Source organism: Euphorbia lathyris, chromosome 9, assembly GCF_963576675.1.
Source record: "Euphorbia lathyris chromosome 9, ddEupLath1.1, whole genome shotgun sequence".
Classification (NCBI taxonomy): domain Eukaryota; kingdom Viridiplantae; phylum Streptophyta; class Magnoliopsida; order Malpighiales; family Euphorbiaceae; genus Euphorbia; species Euphorbia lathyris.
Window position 1 is genome coordinate 32,461,659 of NC_088918.1, and position 22,883 is coordinate 32,484,541.

At 29.4% G+C, this 22,883-nt stretch overlaps 1 pseudogene; it reads left to right on the forward strand.

The window, feature by feature from the left end:
* The first annotated feature begins 186 nt into the window (after positions 1 to 186).
* Positions 187 to 15,557, forward strand: LOC136207326 (uncharacterized; annotated as a pseudogene).
* Positions 15,558 to 22,883: the final 7,326 nt, after the last annotated feature.

Here is a 22,883-nt window from a genome sequence, read left to right on the forward strand (position 1 = left end):
AAAAATACCATATTCATATAGTTCAGATAATTATCAGTCTGATTTTTAATCGTATCAAATTAAAGAGGTATTTTACTGTTTTTCCTTTGTATACAGTAAAATATATTATACCTGAAATATAATCTTCAAGTATCTGCTCTTTCTATATTATAAAATATGATTATATATTTTTTCATGTAGGTAAACATGTCACCGAGATATGATTTCATATCTGATATTAATACAACTAAAGAAAATTGGAGAATGAGAGCTAGAATTTTGACATTATGGAGAGGATCATATGCTATTGATATGGTTTTGTGCGATGAAAAGGTTATTTTCATTTATTACACTATATAATTTAAATTTTCTTTTTCTTTTATGTATTTTTAGCTTGATTTTTTTGAAGCTCTTTTTATTTCTAGGATTTTACTATCCAAGCTCAAATTAGAGGAAATTTGATTGAAAAGTTTGGAACGGACTTGAAAGAAGGCAAAGCTTATACTTTTCAATTTTTTGATGTTTTCGAGAATAAGGGTGCTTTCAAACTGACGACACATAAATACAAATTAAAGTTTATGCTAAAAACTTGTGTTCAAGAAACAGATTGTCCGGAGATTAAGAACGAAATCATTCAGTTTACATCATTAGATACTGTTAGATCCAAAACGTTAGATCCGAATTTTTTAGTGGGTAAGTTTCATACAAACACTAAGTCAAAATTATAATTGTACAATAATAATATATTAAATTGTATTAATGTTCCTTTTTACTTTATTCACAGATATAATAGCACAAGTGATTGATAAAGGACCACTGATCAACAAAGATGATAAATCTCGCCTAACAATTTCGTTAGAAGATCAAGAGTCAGTTTCTTAACTAAATTTGTTATCACTTGAATATATAATTATCATGGAAAGTAATTGTATTTAGTGATCGTATTTAACAATCTATATATTTTATATATTAAATGGTTGTATTTACCTATGTAATGCTAATATTTGTTTATATATACATAGGAAACACATGGTTAAATGTACACTTTGGGGCCAATTTGCTATGGATTTTGAAAAACACATTAAATCAAGTGATTGGCCAATAATTATCATGATCCAATATGCAAAAATTGGAGAATTTCAAGGTAAATATGTCTATTATTTATTTACGTATAATTTAAATTTTTACAATTTGAATCATAACCCGTTTAAACATTTGTATTTAAGGGTTTGCCACACTATCCAATTCGTACAGTTCAAGGATCTTCTATAATCATCTGCATATTGATACCTATAAAGAAAGGTACAATTTAAAAAATAGATTTAAATATTAATTTTATCTTCTAAAAAGGCATCCATTTTTTTGTTATATTAATATTCATTAAATGAAATGAATGAACAGTTTGAAGTTGAGTTTCAATGACAAGACGTCATTAAGCTATTTTTCCAATAACAATCAATCAAACACAACAACTGATTTGCAAAACTGTACACAAAAATGCTTGGAAGAATTGAAAGAAGCTACAGAGGTATTTCCTTTTATTGCATTGGAAAAAAAAATACAAACCAAAACAAGCTCAAAGTGACAAATTATTTTATTATTTCTCTTATTATAATATATCAATAGCTTATTTTTTTTAAAATTATTATTGCATTTTTAATTATTTAATTATTGTGTTTTATTGAACATCCTATACTATACGGTTTGTCTCAGGAAAGTCAATGTGTAGTGATTGCAAACGTGGTGGCTATTGAAACAAATAATAATTGGTACTATTTCTCATGTACCAAGTGCCCAAAAAAAGTTATTAAGGAGGACAATAAATATATTTGTCATAAATGTAATAAAGAGAGCAATGTCGCCATCATAAGGTAATCTTAATAACTACATTGTTTTTAATTGTGATATTTGATGTAAAAATTAATTTCAGAAGAATAAAATTTTAAAACTTATTAGGTATAAAATTCAAATGCGTGTGAGTGATGGAACATCAAATGCTTCGTTTACTCTTTTCGATCGTCAAGCTTTGGAATTAATTGGTAAAACTGCTACTTGTCTGAAAGAAAAGCACAATGAGGTTAGATAATCATATAATTATAAATTAATTTTCATACAACTAAGAACTCTACAAAAAGCTAATGACTTCTCTAACTTTATTTATTTGTTATTTTGCTGCAAAAAAAAAAATATAGGACGGTAACTTGGAAGAATATCCAATTGAGCTTAAACAATTGATCGGAAAAAAATTCATCTTCAAGATTCGAATAAGTAACTTCAACATGCAATATGAGTCAGCCCCTTATAGCATCACGAAGATAACCGATGATGCCGATTTGATTGCAAAATATACAAAAAAAATGGAGAAGAAAACCAGGTATGATTTGAAAAATAACAATTTCTTTTAGTTATTAACATTTGCAATAACCCGTGCATAATATTTGAAAAATATGAATTTTATTATAGGAATTAATTGGTGGTGTTGATGACCTTCAAAAGCAAGATAATTTTACTACACCTACAAGATCAAAGGGAAAGCGAACAGAAGCTGCAGATTCAGATGAAAATAGTTTTGCACATGATGAATATTCAACATCCAAAAGCTTCTCTAAAAAAAATTAAAATTGAGAAACAAGTTTGATGTATTATTATTTTGTTAGCTTTTATTTCTGTTGGAGTTTTTTTTTTAACAGATTTTTATTGGAGTTTTTAATTTGGATATGTTGTTATTTGATCTTTAGAATTGAATAATTATATAATATTGTGTTTTGTCATAATTTGGAATAAAAAAGAACTACACTTTTTTAACTGGAATTTGGACTAAATAATGAAATAATAGTTTTACGGGATTTTATATTAAGAGTTGGGTATTCCCAACACAAAAAACACCTTCCAATCGTTAATGAATCTAATTCAACTGAAAGAATACAGTAGAGGGAGGGAATCACCGGAAGAGGAAATAATGGCCTCTACAGTGCCACCACCGGAGATCAATGGGAAGGAGAAGGAAAAAAACAATACTGTAAAATTAGATGGGAAATTGAGGATACATGGCAACAAACATTCAAAAGCCAACAATAAAACATCAAAATTTCAAAGTTCAAATCCCATTGTTCATCTTTCTTTGAGAGTTATGTGCAGAACTGTAAAATAATATCTTTAAAATATGAAATTTCAAGTATTTCAAAATAACGGAGTGAAAGAGAAAAATGTAAAATTGAATAGCTTCTGATTTTTTTCTCATTGATGCTTTGATAAAATCTAATACTAAAAATATTCAATTTTCATTTATTGGGAGAAGGCTTCTGGTATTTGCAGAACAAGACTGGACAAGCCACAATGGGGATCGGAAGTGGAACTAGAATGACGGTGGTGATCGGTGCTCTGAATTTTGCGTAGAACATATATGAACAAAGGGAAAGAAGTAAAGCCGTTGTCTACTATTAAAACATATTTTATAAAGGGTTAAGGTGCAAAAATACCCCTAACGTTTTGGGTCAGGAGCAATTTTACCCCTAACGTCTAAAATGGTGCAATTTTACCCCTAACGTTGGAAATCAATAGCAATTTTACCCCTAACGTTGATAATTTGGCTCAATTTTAGACACTATTATAAAACAGAGATATTTTTGTTCCTTATTCCACCAATTGCATAACAATTCATTCAAAAAAAAAAAAGATTTCATGTTTTTTATAATTTAATAATAGAATCGGAGATTAATATTTATAAATACGGTGAAATTTTTTGAATTTTTTTGTCTAATTCGTACAAAAAAGACTATATTTTTGTTATTTTATTTATTTTTTTCACATCCCAATATATGTTTGTGATTTGTTACTGATAAAATAACGCATGTTTGAAGTGTAGATGACAAGATTCATGACCGAAAAGACAGTTTGATGAATTATTTCTCAAATTGATCCAATTTATCAACGTTAGGGGTAAAATTGCTCTTGGCTTCTAACGTTAGGGGTAAAATTGCACTATTTTAGACGTTAGGGGTAAAATTGCTCCTGATTCAAAACGTTAGGGGTATTTTTGCACCTTAACCCTTTTATAAATAATGAAAAGATAATATGAGGACATGTAAAATCCCTACTTTTACACTATTTATACTTAATTTATAATAATAGATTATCGATTCAAATTTGTAGATGGCAATTATATGATAAAAGTAATTTTCTAATTATTTAAGTAGAATCTCTTTATATAATATAATATTTAGAAAAACTAGGGATAATGTATAAAATTTGCTAACGTTTATAATTATAAGTAATTTTAAACTTAACGATTAAAATTGTGCGATTTTACTTCTAATGTTGGTAATAACGAGCAGTTTTACTCTTAACATTGGTATGTTGGGTGAATTTTAGACATTATTATAAAACGTATATACTTTGTTCTTTATTATGTACCAATTATATATCAGTTGGTTCCAAAAAACAATTCATATTGATAAAAGACAGGGTAAATAATTTATTAGTTCCCTTATTTTTACCTAATACACTGTTTAATCCTCGTATTTTGAAAAACACATTATGAGTGGCGGTGTTTAACGAACTGAACCGAATCGAAATAACCAAAAACCAAAAACTCAATAAAATAAAAACCGAACCTAACCAAATAATATTGACAAACCGAACCGAACTGAACCGTTCAATTCGGTTCGCTTCAGTTAGATTTTCGGTTTCATTAAAATTAAAACAAAAAAAAATTAACAGATATAATTTTATAAAATTTTAACACTGCATTTATGAATACTGTAAAAAAAAGTACTGCATTTATAACATTATATATTACAATGAATTTTTTTATCACCAAATATAATGTAAAAGCATTTGAATACTGCCATTTAAGAAAATTATATACTGTTGTATGGTTTTTTTACTTGAGCCATTGTAACTATCAGCTACCATTTCTGACAATATACGAAATCGAACCATTTTTTTTGTACCTCAAAATAACTTCAAGTAATTCATAAATAAAAAAACTTAAAAAGTTATTAATTTGTTTAAACATCAGATGAGTTTGTTAATATAATTTATAAATAATAAATCTGATTAACTTTTATTTCGGTCGGTTCTATTAATTCGGTAATTTTATTACAAAACCCGAACAGATCAATATATTTTATAAACTAAAACCGAACCCGAACCAAACAGACTGAATAACTGAACCGAAAAATCAAAATTCATCGATTTGGTCGGTTATTTGGATCCGGTTCGGTATTTGAACACCCCTAATTATGAGGTCCATGTATTTTGTCAATATTAACTCTTTGGTCCTTTTGTCTATTTATTTTTAGATTTTTAACCGCTATATTTGGTATAAACAGACAGCTATAAAATAATAGGGTAACATGGTCATTTTGTATAGTACACTGACTATCCTGAAAACTAAGATATGTTCGGTTTAAAATCTAAAAAAACAGATAAAAGGACCAAATGATTAATATTGATAAAAGATATGGACTTTATAATGTGTTTTTTAAAATAGAGGGACTAAACAATGTGTTGAATAAAAAAGTAGGGACTAATAACTTATTTACCTTAAACGATAATAGCAAATTAGATTATATTAGTGGAACCAACCACTTATACCCACCAAATACAATAAAAAAATATTCGTTAATGATAGGCAACCCAAAGAATTCCAAACCAATTAGGAAATCACAATCCTTAATGGAACCAAATACCTTTGTACCCACAAATCTATAAATAACACTATATAGATTCTCGGATGCAGTCTTGCATATTTTTCTAGCACAGCAGCCATCTTCATCTTTTAGGTGAGTGTATTGTTTGTTGAGATAATTTTTTAGTTGTTTTTCCCATGGATATTTATTAGTGTCTTTCGGATAATCTAATATTTTTGGTTTTTATTTTTGCAAGTTGGTTTTTGGTTCAAAATTGAGTTTAGGTACGTGCCTTTTTTATTTGGCTTTGTGTCTGATTTTTTTCTTTTCTGTTTTTCTCTTAGGGAAAAACGACCATTTTTATATAGTTCAGATATTTTTTTATTTTACTTTTGCAGGCTGGTTTTTGGTTCAAAATTGAGTTTAGGTACGTGGCTTTCTTATTTGGCTTCATGTCTGATATGTTTTCTTTTCTGTTTTTCCTCTTATTAAAAAAAATACCATATTCATATAGTTCAGATAATTATCAATCTGATTTTTAATCGTATCAAATTATGTTTGACAAGTTATATGAATTTTATATTCAGTTTGTTGAGTTTTATTGATTTTGGCGGAGGTGAAAAAAATACAAAGTTTAGGTATGTTTTTAATTTTAATGTTAGGTTTCTTTAATTTGAGTTTTAATCATATTAAATTACGTTATTATTGATTTATGGATATGTGTTATAATCAGATGATATCAAGTAATCAACATCTCATATCAAATGACATTAAAAAATTACAAAGTCGTCTTGCAAGGATTAGTCGGAAAAATAAGTTGATGGAACTTCGCTTACAAAAAAGATTTTTAAAAACGGAAGAGGGTCAAATAGGTAAATATTTAAATTATTTATATTTATTTATTACCGTCAACTAGAAAAAAGTCATCTTGAGACCTCTTATCTTTCATCTTTTGGTATACTAATGATAGTAATTACTTTTGTTAAATGAATCTTTCACCTAGGATGAGCAATAAATTATAACTAAATTTTGACCGTGCATATGAATTGAGTGATAAATTAAAATATTATTGTTATTATTATTTTTTTAGTAGAAATTGTTTGCCAATTCCGAGAGATTCCAAACTGATATTGAAATATAATAATTATATAAGATATTGAATATATAAGTTAAACTAGCAGAAGACCCGTGTAATGCACGGATGTCCAATCTGTATATTAATACATGAAAAAAATTATATTAGCATTCTAATTTGAGGGAAATAATATTTATATATTTGTCAATATATTATAAAGTAAGAATCGTGCAATGCATGTACGAAATAACTTTTTCTTTTTCAAACATCAATTATTTTTAAAATATTTATTGTATTACTAACATAGTTGCAACCTGTTAAAATGTCAATAACTAAGCATGTCACATATAAATTAATCACAAAAAACATTGTCAACATATCCAAAACGTTTAATAGAGTTGCAAATACTCTATTAAAATGCACGAAATTGTTTTAATTTATCTACAAACTTCTTTTATAAATCCAATATAATAGTTAAAAAACTGACAAACTACTATATTCAAATTTTACATTATATATGAGTATATTTGATCTTGCTTGCAAACGTAAAAGTTACATATAATATTCTATATATTCAGAGTATATCTATATTTTCCTGAAATGTTAGGAGGAAATTTGAACCTTAGAACCATATTAAGTAGAAGTATGAAAATATTAAATAAATATTACACTACACATAAATATATTTTAATATTGTATAATATAAAATATTGCAGTACTGAACTGGGGTCAGCAATTGATCCCATAGACAATCATAGTTTACAAAGCAAATACATGTAGATTTGGCCAACATTTTAAGTTATTCCCTGAATTATTGATAAACATATTGCATGGTCTATCATGATTCTCTCTGCCACACATAACTAATGGAATTAACAATTAATTGTATTTCCAATATGTTATCTCATTTGCTTGTATCAAATAATGGTTAATTAGATAATCTTCTGATCAAGGAAAAAAATATTAAATAGATATCTCAACTTATTGAAACGAATAAAAAGAAAATTTAACACACCTCAACTTTAGGATCGAGCTTATCATGTAGCTTTTGATGGTTATCGAACAAATCCACCAATTTTTCATCGATTGGAATTTCACAGCAAACTGAAAACTCACATAAAGATATTCAGACAAACTAATAACTTTTTGAGAAATTCACTTAAATTAATAAATGTAAATCCTGCAATTGTCATGAATCTTTTCAGGAGTAAAAAAAAATTATGGACGATATACCTTAACTGTAATCTTTTGAGTTTCTTTATTATCTCATTCTTTCTTAACATAAAAAAGGCCAAGTTTCTACTCTTTAATTTAATCGGTCATATATAACCCAGGGATCTACTGCTGCTAAATTCGATTCTCCTTACTATTAAGATGAAAAATTATATAATAGCAGCAACTTACATTTTCATAATTGTGTTTATGCAACTCAGATGTAGTTAATGAATTGTTGAATGTTAGCAGCAAAGGGACATCTATATTCACTAAAAAAACAGACATCAAGTTGAAAACTTGCCTTAAATTTCACATGAGCCTTTTCCACGACATGAAAAAAATTGTGAAGAACAATAGAGCCTGTGGGAGATGGATAGAAGCCAACAGATGGAATTAAAAATATTAATTTTTAAGGAAAAGGAAGAGGGATTTACCATTTCTCCAAATACGCTCTTGAAATATTGAAATCATGCTCCCATAGCCAAATGCTGCTCAGTGAAACTGTTGAGAGAAAAATGATATAGAAGACTTGAAATTAGAATATATATTCCACCTTTCCTACAACCGAAGAATAACTTGTACGAAACCGAATATGGAGGTATTAAATCAATGGAAACAATGGTAAATTGCACCTATGAAAGATTCTTAAGTTGGAAAACTGAACATGTGAAAATTTCCATCAGAAGATGTGAAAATTTCCAAATCTATTAACTATTTGTTGAAGAGTTGCAGAGGATTTGTCAACTTACAAAGTAAACAAATGCTTTGGTAATTGGTAGTTTTGACCTGTGGAATGAAAGTGTAGTTGAATAATTAGCGGTGACAATGGGAAGACAGTTGTTTCTGAGTTAAAGTGGGAAAACGTGTGGGTAGTTTTTTTTCTAAGAGTGGGCATCGGTTTGTGAGATAGATAGATAGATGTGAAAATGAATTTAGAAGCTCTGAAAATATGACATGTCAGCAACAATGCATTCTATTGTTGTCACCTATACAATTTGTCTACAGATTTAGTATAGTTTATAGATAGATGTGTACATAAGATTTCTTACAATTTATCAATATTAATATATTAGCTAATTTATAGTAAATATATGAATTAAAATACACATTCAAGTATATATTAAATTAAATTGAAGAATAATAATTAATACTGCATAATATAAAAAAGTAGATTATTTATCATATATTAGTATTATTATATAAATAGATTACCAATTTTTCTTAAATATGAATTCATGAAGTTTGGGAACTTTTTGTAAATATGAATTCTAGGAGACTATATTTCAAACTAAATTCATTAAGCCAAAAATATTAACTAATGAATTCTTAAACTATATTAATATGATTTAGTCTGTCCACAGAATTTCAGTAATTGAAATTTTTAGTTATAATAATTTCAATATTTGATTTTTTTTATTTCTTTCATTTAAATCACTATTTTTTAATAAATTACACTACCCGTAAAGACTAATGAAAACTAACTAATGATCATTGCTAAGTTAATATCATATTTCTCATGTTTCCTTCTTTCTTTGCAGGCATTGATGACAAAGGAAAAAAAAATCTACGTCTGAACAAGTAAATACACATACTAATATTTAAAAAAATTATATATATATATTAGCTATGCATACTTGAGTTTTAATCTAGCTATGAGCATTATTGATAAAGGAACTCATCACAATAATAAATCTAATATAGAATTTAGTATATACTTTTTTTACAAGATTTGATTAATATATATCACAAATGACTAAATTTCAATATCAAAGGAGAATTGGCAACAACAATGTCGCGAAGCAAGGATGAATAGACAAAATAAGATGTGAGGAAAACGAAAAATCAATACTGTTTTGGAGCAAGAAGGTTGACATAAGATGGATGATTTTTTATTATCCATGTATATTTTTTTAAAACAATCCTACTAATTATTAACTAATTTTGGAAATGTCCTTTAACAATGTACTTTTCAGAAGATGTAATTGTTAATTGCAACAACCTCAGTAGTTTCCGAGAGAATGAATATAAACGAATTCATCTGCAAGACATAACTAATGGTAATAAAAATAACTATTTGTGCAAAAATAATTTATTATTTTATTTATTAATAATGAATTTAAACCTTCATTTTTGTAGAGACGCACTATTTTTCTCCATTATCAATATCAGAACCGTCCTCGCAAAATAACATTTTAAACATTAATGTGTTACAAACAGGTAAGTATTTAGAGTTATAGATTTGTTTTAAAAATAATTAAATAATTAAATAATTAATATTATTTATTTTTCGTATAACGAGGTTTAAAAACTCCTATACAGGTCTTGATGATAGAGATTATGGAAACTCCATGTCTGAACAAGTAAATACAAAATGCTATGATCGAAAATCTATTCTATATTTAGCTATGCTCATATATTGATATTTGGACACATTTATTTAAAAACAAACTTTTTATATCTAAGGAGAATAGAATCTTGCAATGCCGTGAAGCAAGAATGAATAGAAAAAACAAGATACGAGAAAAACGACTCATCAAGAATATTTTAGAGCAAGAAGGTATTCAAACAGGTGAGAATTTGAAATAATGAATATTCATTCGCTTTTTCTTAATTTAAAAACTTATCCAATTATTATTTTTAAACTCATAGCTTATAAGTACAATATGATTTAAATACATTGGACATATAAATTTTATGTATATTTATAGATTAATATATATTATCAATTCAATTCAAATTCAAATTATGTGTGGAACTATATATTATTTCATTTATTATATACTAATCTAACAATCACCATATGCAGCGAAACATTGTTTTTCTTCATCCTCAACATCTGAACAAGTAAAAGATCCAAAAAATATCAACCAAGGTGATAATGACTCTAATCTCGGTATAAGTTTTTATTTTTACAATATAGTATTTTCAATTATGTTTGTTTTTCTCCCACTTTAGATATTTTGGATTTGGGCGCTCTAGAATATTCATGTTCAAATTGTGGCGCACTGATGTGGTTTGATGAGCGAATTCGTAAGAATCAAAATTGTGTTACACCTGTATTTACACTCTGCTGTGGTGGTGGCAAAGTTAAAATACCATTCCTGAGAGATGTATCAGACACATTGAAGAATCTTCTATTTGGAATGGATCATAGAAGTAAAACGTTTTTAGAAAACATACGAGCATATAATATGATGTTCTCCTTTACATCAATGGGGGGAAAATTGATTCATCATTGAACAACGGAAATGGTCCGTATGTATTTAGACTGAGTGGTCAAAACTGTCATAAGATTGGTAGCCTCCTACCACAAAGTGGGTCAAATCCAAAGTTCGCTCAGTTATATATCTATGATACTGAAAATGAGATTCCGAACAGAGCAGGATCTATTGGGTATGATTCTAATTGATTTGTTATTACTACCATTATAAAATAAAAAAACCTTTAATGAAATATAACATTGATAATTTGTTGTTTACAGTTCTTCAAAATCAAAGAAGGATTTTGACCACTCCATTATTCAAGATCTTCAAACCATGCTAGACCAGAATAATGTTTTAGCACAATCATTTCGATTAGCTAGGGATAGACTGGAAGCTTATGAATGTCAAGATTTGAAGTTACGTTTGATCGGTGGTAGAAAAATAGATGGTCGTAGGTATAATTTGCCAAGTGCTTCAGAAGTTGCAGGGTTGATAGTAGGAGATGTTGATACCGCGGAAGACTTTAGAGATATTATAGTGGAGTCTAAGACTGGTATGCTTAAGAGAATCAATGAGTTGCACCCCTCCTATCTTCCAATGCAATATCCATTGCTTTTTCCACGTGGTGAAGATGGTTTTCGAAAAGATATTTTGTTTAGTGGAGATAAGAAAGGAAAGAGAGAGACAATTAGTATGCGTGAATTTTTTTGATTCAGGACCCAACAACGAATCAATGAACATTCAGCAATTTTGAATTCAAAGAAGTTATTTCAGCAATTTTTGGTTGATGCTTACACAATGATAGAGGCCGAAAGATTGAACTTCATTAGATATAACCAAAAACATCTAAGGGCAGATTTATATAAGGGATTATCAGAAGCTGTATTGAGAGGTGAAACCAATCCATCTTCAAGTGGGAAAAGGATCATTCTACCATCGTCATATGTTGGTAGTGCCAGGTATATATATTTTCTAAATTATGCTTAATAATTCATATGCTATTTTTAAGATTGTTGAAACACATATGGTATATAAATAATTGATACAACGTAATTCTTTAAAATTATTGATATATAAATATCTGCCACTTTTCAAAGGTACATGATACAAAACTACCAAGATGCTATGGCAATATGTAGATGTATCGGATATCCAGACATCTTTATTACTTTCACATGCAATTCAAAGTGGCCTGAAATTCAAAGATGCATTGAGAAAGATAGCTTGAGACCAGAAGATAGGCCTGATATAATAACAAGAGTTTTTAAGATGAAGTTGGATAAGTTTGTTCATGACTTGAAAAATGAGAAAATTTTTGGAAGAGTAAGAGCATGTAAGACATCATTTTTTTTAAATTACACTTTCTTTATAACGTAGAAAATATATATTACTTTATATACTCATACATGTTTCCTTTTTCCAGTAATTTACACAATTGAATTCCAGAAACGTGGTCTTCCTCATGCACATATATTGTTATTCTTGCACCCAGAAGATAAGCATCCATCTGGAAAGGACATTGAAAAGATTATTTCTGCTGAGATTCCTGATATTCTGGAGAAGCCGCAATTATATGATATAGTACAAAAGTTTATGATTCATGGCCCTTGTGGTGTTGATAATGTACACTCGCAGTGTATGAAAGATGGAAGGTGTACCAAACACTTCCCCAATAAGTTTAATAAGGAGACGACCATTGATGAAAATGGATATCCAGTGTATATGAGAAGGGATAATGGGAGGACAGTTGAGAAAAATCACATTCTTCTTGATAATAGATTTGTGGTGCCATACAATAGTCAGTTGTTACTGAAGTTTAATGCTCATATCAATGTCGAATGGTGCAACCAACATAGGGCGATCAAATATTTGTTCAAGTATATAAACAAAGGTAATGATCGGATAACCACTGCTTTTTATCAGAAAAAGGGACACGGGGATAATGAAGACATAAAGGATGAAGTTAAAATGTATTATGATTGCAGATACATTTCTCCTTGTGAGGCAGCTTGGAGAATATTTGCATTTCCAATTAATTACCGTGAACCTGCTATGGAAAGACTTACATTTCATCTTCCAGATCAACAAAGTATCATATTTCATGATGATGATCCAATTGAGGATGTTGTAAAAAAAGGTGGCGAAGTACAAACTATGTTTTTGCAATGGATGAAAGCAAATGAGGAATACCCAGAAGCAAGACAATTGACTTATGTTGAGTTTCCAAATAAGTTTGTTTGGAAAGTAGTTGAATTAAACGATCACACTTCCAACGCAGTAAAAAAGATCAAGAAATGGTGTCCTAGACAACGCGGACTGAATGTAGGTAGAATATTTTACGTCCATCCTGGGGCAGGAGAATTATATTATCTAAGAATATTGTTGAATGTTGTAAAAGGGCCAACCAAATATGATGACATAAAAATAGTGAATGGTGTTTTATACCCCACTTTTAAAGAGGCGTGCTTGGCATTGGGTTTACTTGATGATGATAAAGAGTACATATATGCAATAGAAGAAGCATCTTTTTGGGGGACAGGTCATTTTCTTCGCTTATTGTTTGCTTCTTTGTTGTTTTCTAACTGCATCACAAGCCCTGAAATAGTTTGAAATCAGACATGGCAACGTCTTTCCGATGACATTCTACATTGTCAACGAAATCTCCTTAATAATCCAGGTGATACATTTTAGGCTACATTAATTTCCAAACATATATACATAATATAATCGTACAACTAAGTAATGTAGAAGTAAAATATTTACTAATATTGCATATTTCTTTTTATAGATCTACTGATGAACGATGAGCAATTGAAGAACCTCACACTTTTTGAGATAGAGAAAATCTTGAATAGAAATGGAAGAAGCTTGAGGGATTACCCTGCATTACCATTCCCAGATGTAGATCTTATCCATGAAGGACACAATAGTCTCATTCAAGATGAACTTCGTTACGATAGACGGTCTTTGGCAGAAGAAAGTCAAAATCTTATGTTGTTGTTGAACAATGATCAAAGAATAGTTTTCCAAACAATCATTGATGCAATAGGAAAGAAAGATGGTGGAGTTTTTTTTGTTTATGGATATGGAGGTACTGGAAAGACATTCATATGGAGAACTCTTTCATCTGTTTTAAGATCCGAAGGTGATATTGTCCTCACAGTAGCGTCAAGCGGAATAGCTTCACTTCTTATGCCTGGTGGCAGAACTGCACATTCAAGGTTTGGTATACCCATTATTATAAATGAAGATTCAACTTGCAACATCAAGCAAGGAAGTCCTTTGGCCGAGCTAATTATTAGAGCACGACTTATTATATGGGATGAGGCGCCAATGGTACATAAACATTGTTTTGAAGCTTTTGACAGAACTTTACGAGATATCCTACGGTTTCATAACAGTAATAGCATGAATTTGCCATTTGGTGGAAAAGTGGTTGTTTTTGGTGGAGACTTCAGACAAATATTGCCTGTCATTCCAAAAGGCAGTAGACAAAATATAGTATCAGCTACTATAAATGCTTCTTATTTGTGGAAATACTGTAAAGTGCTTAAGCTAACAAAGAACATGCGACTTCAATCTGGGGACACACTTAAAGATACAGAAGAGTTAAGATGGTTTTCTGAATGGATTTTAAGCATTGGGAATGGAACCGTTGGTGAGCCAAATGATGGTGAAGTTACATTTTGCATACCTGAAGATTTGCTCATTAAAGATACAGGGGATCCAATTGGAGCAATTGTCCAAAGCACATATCCAAGTTTGTTGGAGAATAGCGCCGATCCAAAGTACTTACAAGAACGTGCAATTCTTGCACCAACATTGGATATTGTAAATAGAGTGAATGAATTCATGTTGTCTGCTTGGCCGGGTGATGAAGTATGCTATTTAAGTTCAGATACTATTTGCCGAGTTGAAAATGCGTCATCAAGCCAGGATGATGTCTACACTCCAGAATTTCTAAATAGTATAAAATCCTCGGGTTTGCCGAATCACAAGTTAAAATTGAAAATTGGAATACCTGTTATGCTACTTCGTAATATAGATCAAACTTCAGGCTTATGTAATGGCACCCGTTTAGTGATAACTCAATTAGGAAAACATGTCATTGAAGCAAGGAAAATTACAGGTTGTAATATTGGACAAAAGGTTTTCATTGCTCGACTTGCTTTGACCCCTTTAGATATAAAATTACCATTCAGATTTCAACGAAGACAGTATCCATTAGTTGTCTGCTTTGCCATGACAATAAATAAAAGCCAAGGTCAATCGCTTGCACATGTTGGATTATATCTCCCTCGATCAGTTTTTAGTCATGGTCAAATGTATGTAGCAGTTTCTAGAGTTGCAAGTAAAAGAGGTTTGAAAATCCTTATTTGTGATGAGGAAAATAAAACAAAAAATTGTACTCAGAATGTAGTTTTTAAGGAAGTTTTTAATAATATCGATTGAATCGTTTATTATATTAGTTATACTTTAAATAAATTTATTTAATATTTTGTAATTTATAAGTATACAATTATTTCCTACATAATATTGCAAATATATAATAGATGTTTATAATAAAATTATAATGAAAAAAATATATTTTAATGAAAATGAAAAAAGTTCCGTGCATTGCACGGGTCTAAATCTAGTAATATGATATCTAACATTAAAATATATTAATTGAAAAATATATAGAAAAAGTCATACAACTTTGCTTCGGTATGCATATCTCATGATACCTAGTGTATTCAAAACCAAACAAATCCATTGAACACAAACAAAGAAACATAAAATAATAACAATTATAATAATAACAATAATAATAGTAGTAGTAGAAGCAAAAACAATTAACTAAAAAAGAGAACTTAATATTAAAAACAAACAAAACAACTATAGGAGTGAGTATTGATTCTTTTCGGTTAGTAACCGGACCAAACTATCAGTTAATCAAATCGAAATATGTTCTATTTTCATAATCAAATCGGATCGATTAAGATTGATAACCAAATATTACCAAAACTATAATATTTTTGTTTGGTTACCGACTAAATAACCGAAAACTCATCATATTTCATTTATTATAAATTTTATTTCATTTATTTTCAAATACTATATGTACAAAAATTACAACATACCTATTGTAAGGCCCATTATATAATGTTAATAATGTCAATATCTAAAGGCAAAAATAAAAGAAATAACAATTAAACTTATCTAATAAAAGTAACAGGAGAATATCAATTTCACATTAATAAAAAGTTATAAAAACAATAGAAACCCAAGAAAACTAGGCCACTGAACTGATACTTACTAGTGGCTATCTATACTTATGGGCATTTTCATCCGTAAAAATAAATATTTAGTCATACTTAACTACATATTGATATTATCATCCATAAAAAGTAACCTTACTAGACATTTTTATCCACAAAACTTAAAATTCAAGAGAATTATATTAACGAGAGAAAAGTAAAAAAAAAATAAACTTTGTGGTTTGATCGATTGCAAACATAATTTATGTGGTTTAAAATTTGATAAATATATATTTTAAGATTGATTTCGGTGTTAAAAAACAAATCAAAATGATAGTTAAAGGTCAAATGAGTATTTTTGTATTCATATTTATTTCTTTTATAATTTATTTATTTTCTATACAATCACTATCTTACACCTCATTTCTCTCTCGTCAAAATACTTATCGAAGAAAAAGACTTTGTTTTTGTCAAAAATAGATTCCATTCTCCATTAGTCATTACTCATTGTAAAAACCTTTGCTTTTTTTGTTGTTGTTAAAAAGCTAATAGATTTATGCTACAGTGGAGTGATTTTCTTCTATGATCCAAAGTAGGTTGAACCTTCTCCATTAACTTAGTCATTTTGTTCTTTAATAGCATAAACATGTTTTTGTAATCTTAGTAACAGTATTAAATATTATGAAAAAACAATATTAAATATTATTCCATCCGTTCCACAATAGATGTCTTTCTAAAGAACTTTTTTTGTTCCACAATACATGATATTTTATTTCAATCTATGCACATTAATTTACTTTTACCAAATATACCTCTATTTAAGTTGATTTTTTGTCTTGTGAATAGATAAATTTACCAGTGGATGCAATTAATATAAGAGTAACAAAGTCTTTTACTTAAAATTAATTGCATTTCTTAATTAGTGTGCATTAACCTTAAAAGACATGTATTGTGGAATAGAGGGAGTATGTCTTTTCAATTCAATTTTGGATGGTTTGATCGTTAAGATTTAGGAGGTGAATCTGCTTCTAGAGAAATTTAATTGCGTTCTTTCGACTTAATTAGAGTTTTTTTTATCCTTGGTTATTATCACGATTATACATGTGAAAGAGATAAATAGACTAAATTGCATTACAATTGATTCATCATGTCTGAGAAGCTGAAACTAAAGTTCGAGAATTTGTGGAAACACCATGTTTTCTCATTTGTTATTTGTGCTCAGCTTCACTTGAAACTTCTTCAATTTTGTTTATGGATACATGTTAGTATACTTCTTCAATAGGTGAGTATTGAGGAGAGAGATAGTTTGAGGAGAGAGAAATATAAATGTATAGAAAAAAAATAAAAAATAAATTATAAAATAAATAAATATAAAGACAAAAATACCCTTAACTTTTACTGTTATTTTGACTTTTTTTAACACGGTAAGTTAGTTTGGACTATCTTATTAATGGAATCAACCTCAATGTATATGTTTGTCAACTTTTAAACCACGTATATTATGTTTGCAAATCGACCAAACCATAATGTTTATTATTGTACTTTTTCTTATTAACAAAAACTTTCCATCAAAAAATATTTTCATGCATTTTCAATCTCAAAGACCACTAACCAGCCCTACTTGACTCGACTTGGACCTGAAAATTTTAAAAGAAACAACAGTATTAATATAAAATTAATTAAACGCTCAACAAAGCAATGAAATACTTAAAAAAATAGAATTGAATACGGTTAAAACATATAAAATTAAGCAATAAAACATTATAAAACAAATCGATAGGTACATGATACAAAAGGAAGATAATCAAGTTTAAAGTTTAAATATTCTTGTTACTACTTAAAGCCGACTCACACGCACCGTCAGTACTGATGTTAGCTTTTGCAAACTCCAAAAAAGGAAAAAGAACAAGAAATTGTTAGTAAATTCTATTGAAATACAATCTTCATATGAGAAGTTATTAAAAGAACTAGACAGAAAGTAGAAAATACCGTTTTCAAGCCTTTCCATTTCACTCAAGTCTTCTTCCACAAATATAGGTTGAGATGAAGTTTTGAGCATATCTTGGGTACATACTCCATAATTTTAGGAGATAGAGAACTCTTATATGGATCAAGTATACTCTCATGTCGATGCTAAAGGCAAACTCAAAAGCAACTCTTGAAATTGGGACAACCAACAGATCTCATATCATTTGAGAAATAACGGAAAATCTAGTTAAATTGACCTTCCACCCCATCAAAATATCAAAGTTTGTGGAATCATCCTGCAGTTCTTCATTCAAATACAATTCAAACTCACATTTTCTAGGATCACTACCGCCATCCTCAATTCTTTGCTTCTTGTATATGCTTTTATAAAAATTTCTTGACACTTTTCTTCCCACCAGTACCCACCTTATTCACTAGTTGAGTTTCATTCACACTTAAATTTTCAATTGTTGGTGGATTGAGAAGACTTTTGTACTCGTGATACAAATTAAACAATGAAGACTCAATATTAAAAATAGTACTTTTCCTTTCTCCATTCCAGAAATGTGAATAAAGGAAATTCGCAAGGATGTGCATATGTCAGTGATAATACTAATTCTTTGACCATTCTTTTTAAAGTAGGTTTTCAATTTCATCTTTTCATCCATGTACATTTGATAGCAATCCTTATTAAATGACCAACGAGATGGAACCTTGTACCTATGACAAGTAGTGGCCATGCCATAAACTTTGTAAGACTTCCCCTTAACAAATCTAAAAGGCAATGCACCAATTACAGTCAGTTTTTCAATGGACTCTCTAACTAACAGAGGATCAAACTTCCAACAAGTTAAGTTCCATATTATCATTATTTGTTGCTTTAGAAGTCGTAATTGATTGTAAAGACAATTGCTTTTGATGAGTTTCTATACTACTAAGATTTTTCAAACAAGAATTAGCATGATTGTGCAATGAAGCTGTTAGCGATATTTTCGAAATATGCTAATTTCAACCTTGTCACGTGTGGTTAGGGTGCGGGCGTGCCAGAGAAATTATTTATCAATTATTAAAGACGGATAAGTTTGTGAAATTGTGCGCCGAAAATATGAATTCTAATCGAAGCGATTGGAGAGGGACGCAAGGATTGAAAAAGTCCCTCTTGGGTCTCTAGCGCTGTTATAAAAACTTTGCTAGATTAATTATTTTGATTTAAGCTAAGCGTATAAATTGAAGATGGGTAAAATAAAGAAATTAAATGTGTGAAATTGACACGAGATTTGGTGAAAAAATTGGTATTTTATTGATTTGATCAAGGTTTGAATACATATGTTCAAAAAGCATGGAATTGAAAACGAATTACAATTGAAAGATTTCTATACTAAACATATAGACAATCAATTGAATTGGAAAAAAACAAATCAATACAAGAAATTGAAATGCAATTAAAATAAAATTGAAATTCAACGACAAACTCGGAGCCACAATAGCTATCTCAGCTAGACGTTGAACTTTGATGTCGGCTTGAAATCCTCGGATGCACCACGGTCGGTTGGGCCCGTATGGTATACGATCTTGGCAATATCAAAACGTGTGGTAGGCAAATGGGGCAGATTTAACCCTTGACTTTGGTGGGATCGATTGAGTGCTTAAGGACTCGGAATTAGACGAGTAAATAGGCTAAACTTAATTTAAGAAAGTGAGGAACAAACTTCTTTAAGGGACCGAAGGCTAAAACAGACTCTAAATGGACGAAATTGGGAGTTGAAAATAACTGGTTGAATCTGGGAAATTCTGGAAACATAATATCTACAAGAATTTGGGCTGTAAAGATTGGCTTGTAACTTTTGTTGAAGGGATTGAAAGCAAAAAATGAATTTAAATGGACGAAATTGGGCTTTGAAAATATTTGGACGAATCTGGAAAATTAATTTGAAAATAGAATTCTAGCTAAGGATTAAGCAAACTAAAGGCTTATGAATGCTAAATTGAATTGAAAAAACTTGGAAAAAGGCTATTGGAACTTGAATTAAAGCTAAAATTAAGCTAAAAGAAGGAATTAAAGCTAAGAAAAATGAAGAACAAAGAGGAAGAACTCAAGAACTAAGAACTAAGAATAGAGAGCATTGGAAGGGACCTTAGGAATGGGTTTTTGTTGTGTTGAGTGAGTGAATAATTATGAAGAATGGAGGGTCTATTTATAGCATTTTGAGATGGCATTTTGAGTAATTAATCACCAACTAACCCTTATTTTTCTCTCTAATTTTGACCACTAACTTGCCACCTCACTAACTTCCTCAACCTCCACAAACCACCACTAACTTCCATGCCACATCACCCCACTACCTTGTGGTTAGAGAGACTTTTAAGGCTTGGGCCTAGGTGTGGGGATGGGCTAGGCTTCGTAGGTTAGCTCGTGGTTGTGTTCGGGTGCATTTGGAGAAGTCGGATGGACCGAAATGTCTTTCGGACGAGGATTGGCATCCAGGTCGCCGAGCTGACAACCACCTCACCGAGCTAAAGGTTAGTTTATATATATATATATATATATATATATATATATATATATATATATTATTATTTTTCATCCTTTTTATTTCTTTTATTTAGAAAAATGGAAACTATACCCTAAAATTAAATATAAGCTTTCTATATACATGAAAATAAAATTTATTTATTTTGGGCCAACAATTGCCCCCCTCTTTTGTGTATAAATTGACTAGGATTGAAAATTTGTACACAAAAGAATGTATTTAGGATTTTTTGAACCAATTTTTTTTTTCTTTCTTTCCTTTTTTTTATTTTGCTTCGTTTTTTTTTTCATAAGAGCCTCGTTTGAGCTCATGGATTTTTTTTACTCTTTTTTTTGTGAAAATGTGAGAAATAAAGCAGGAAAATTACAACTTGAAAACGTAATTTAAACAAACAAAACAAAGTAATATATACAACGAAATTAATCGAGATAATTATGCAAAAATAATAAATAATAACAAACTTGACCTCGTGACCTGATGAATGGTCTTAGTGGTCAGAATAAATTTAAGAAAATGGTTGTTCAGAACAGTTGTTTGATGGGATTAAATTTGATTTGTGATCAAATAAATACCAAAAGCTTGGTTCTGAGATAATTGATACTTTAGAATAAGGGATTGCTTCTGAAAATGATATGGAAATGGTTTGTAACAAGAGAATGGCTCGTAATTTGGAGTTTGAAGGATTTCAGGTTAATGAAAAATAACTTGTAGCTATAATAATGATGAAAATTAATTGGCCACAATTGGCTTGAATTGAGGAGTGGATAATGTTTATCCAAGCTAAATGGACTTCTAGAATAACCAAATTGGACTTTGTTGGATTGGATGTTGAAATTGGACGTGTTGGAATCATTTTAAAATTTGAAGGGCTCAAATGAAATTTTGCCAATTAATTGAGAAAGAAATACACAAGTTATTTGATGTAAGACAAATCAAATGACAATGGGGTGATTTCGAGTGAGAAAATTGGGGTTATAAGAAATCTTTTTGAGTGAAATAAAAGTTGAGAGTCATAATTTGGATATCAACGAAGAGATTGAGATTGGTTTTGAAGGAAAATGTGGCTTATGGCGGCCGAAATCAATTTTGGAAAAAAAGGCTAACCAGAACAGTTGTTTGATGGAGATTATGATTTTGAGATCAATAATTTCCAAAATCTTGGTTCTGGGTATTTTATTTAATTGGAATCAACTAATCGATTGCAAATACGATTTAGAAAAGGGTAATAATTGAGTGTTCCGGTTTGTGAGCTAGAGCTCGAAGCAAATGAAGAATATGACAATGGCAGATTATGAGATGAATAAAATTAATCAAAATCAATGATTAGGAATCGTGTATTAGACTTAAACTAAGATATTTGAATCATCAGATGACAATTATATAGAATAGAATTGGAGAAAAAATTTATTGGAAGACATGAATTTAACTGATCTTTTGAACTGAATTTGAGAAACTGGGATTTGAAGATTACGAATTTGAACCTAGAATTGAAGGTTGTCCTTGTTAAAGAAGAAGTAATGAAAGTACTCGTATCTACCTTCAAACTGGCTTTGTTTTCTTCTTTTTTTTCGTCTCACACAACATGTATGGTTAGTAACACGGTGTGTGGATTTTTTTTATTATATATATGATTTTTTATGAACGCAAAAATAACAATATATTTGCTAGTTAATTAACCTATTTACAAAGCGAACAACTAAAGAGATGAAAAAACAAAAATAGAAAATATGAACAAAATGAAAACACGTACAAAAATAATTTATTTTGAAAACTGAAATTTTTTTTTTTTTTTTGCCGACAGAAATGCCAACTTATTTTGGCCACGAATGGTCTTATGGGCTATGTTGTAAGTACAAAATCATGTTATAGCCTCATATAATAAGATGCCTAATAATATTTCTACAAGAGGGATGCGAGTTTCCATGTCGATGATCTTATTTTTATGACTTTCTTTCCGCATAATAAAGTATAATTGTAAACTAGAGTTTACATAAATAAACAAGGTTAAGAAGTAGAAACCTCGTGACTTGTCCGGATGG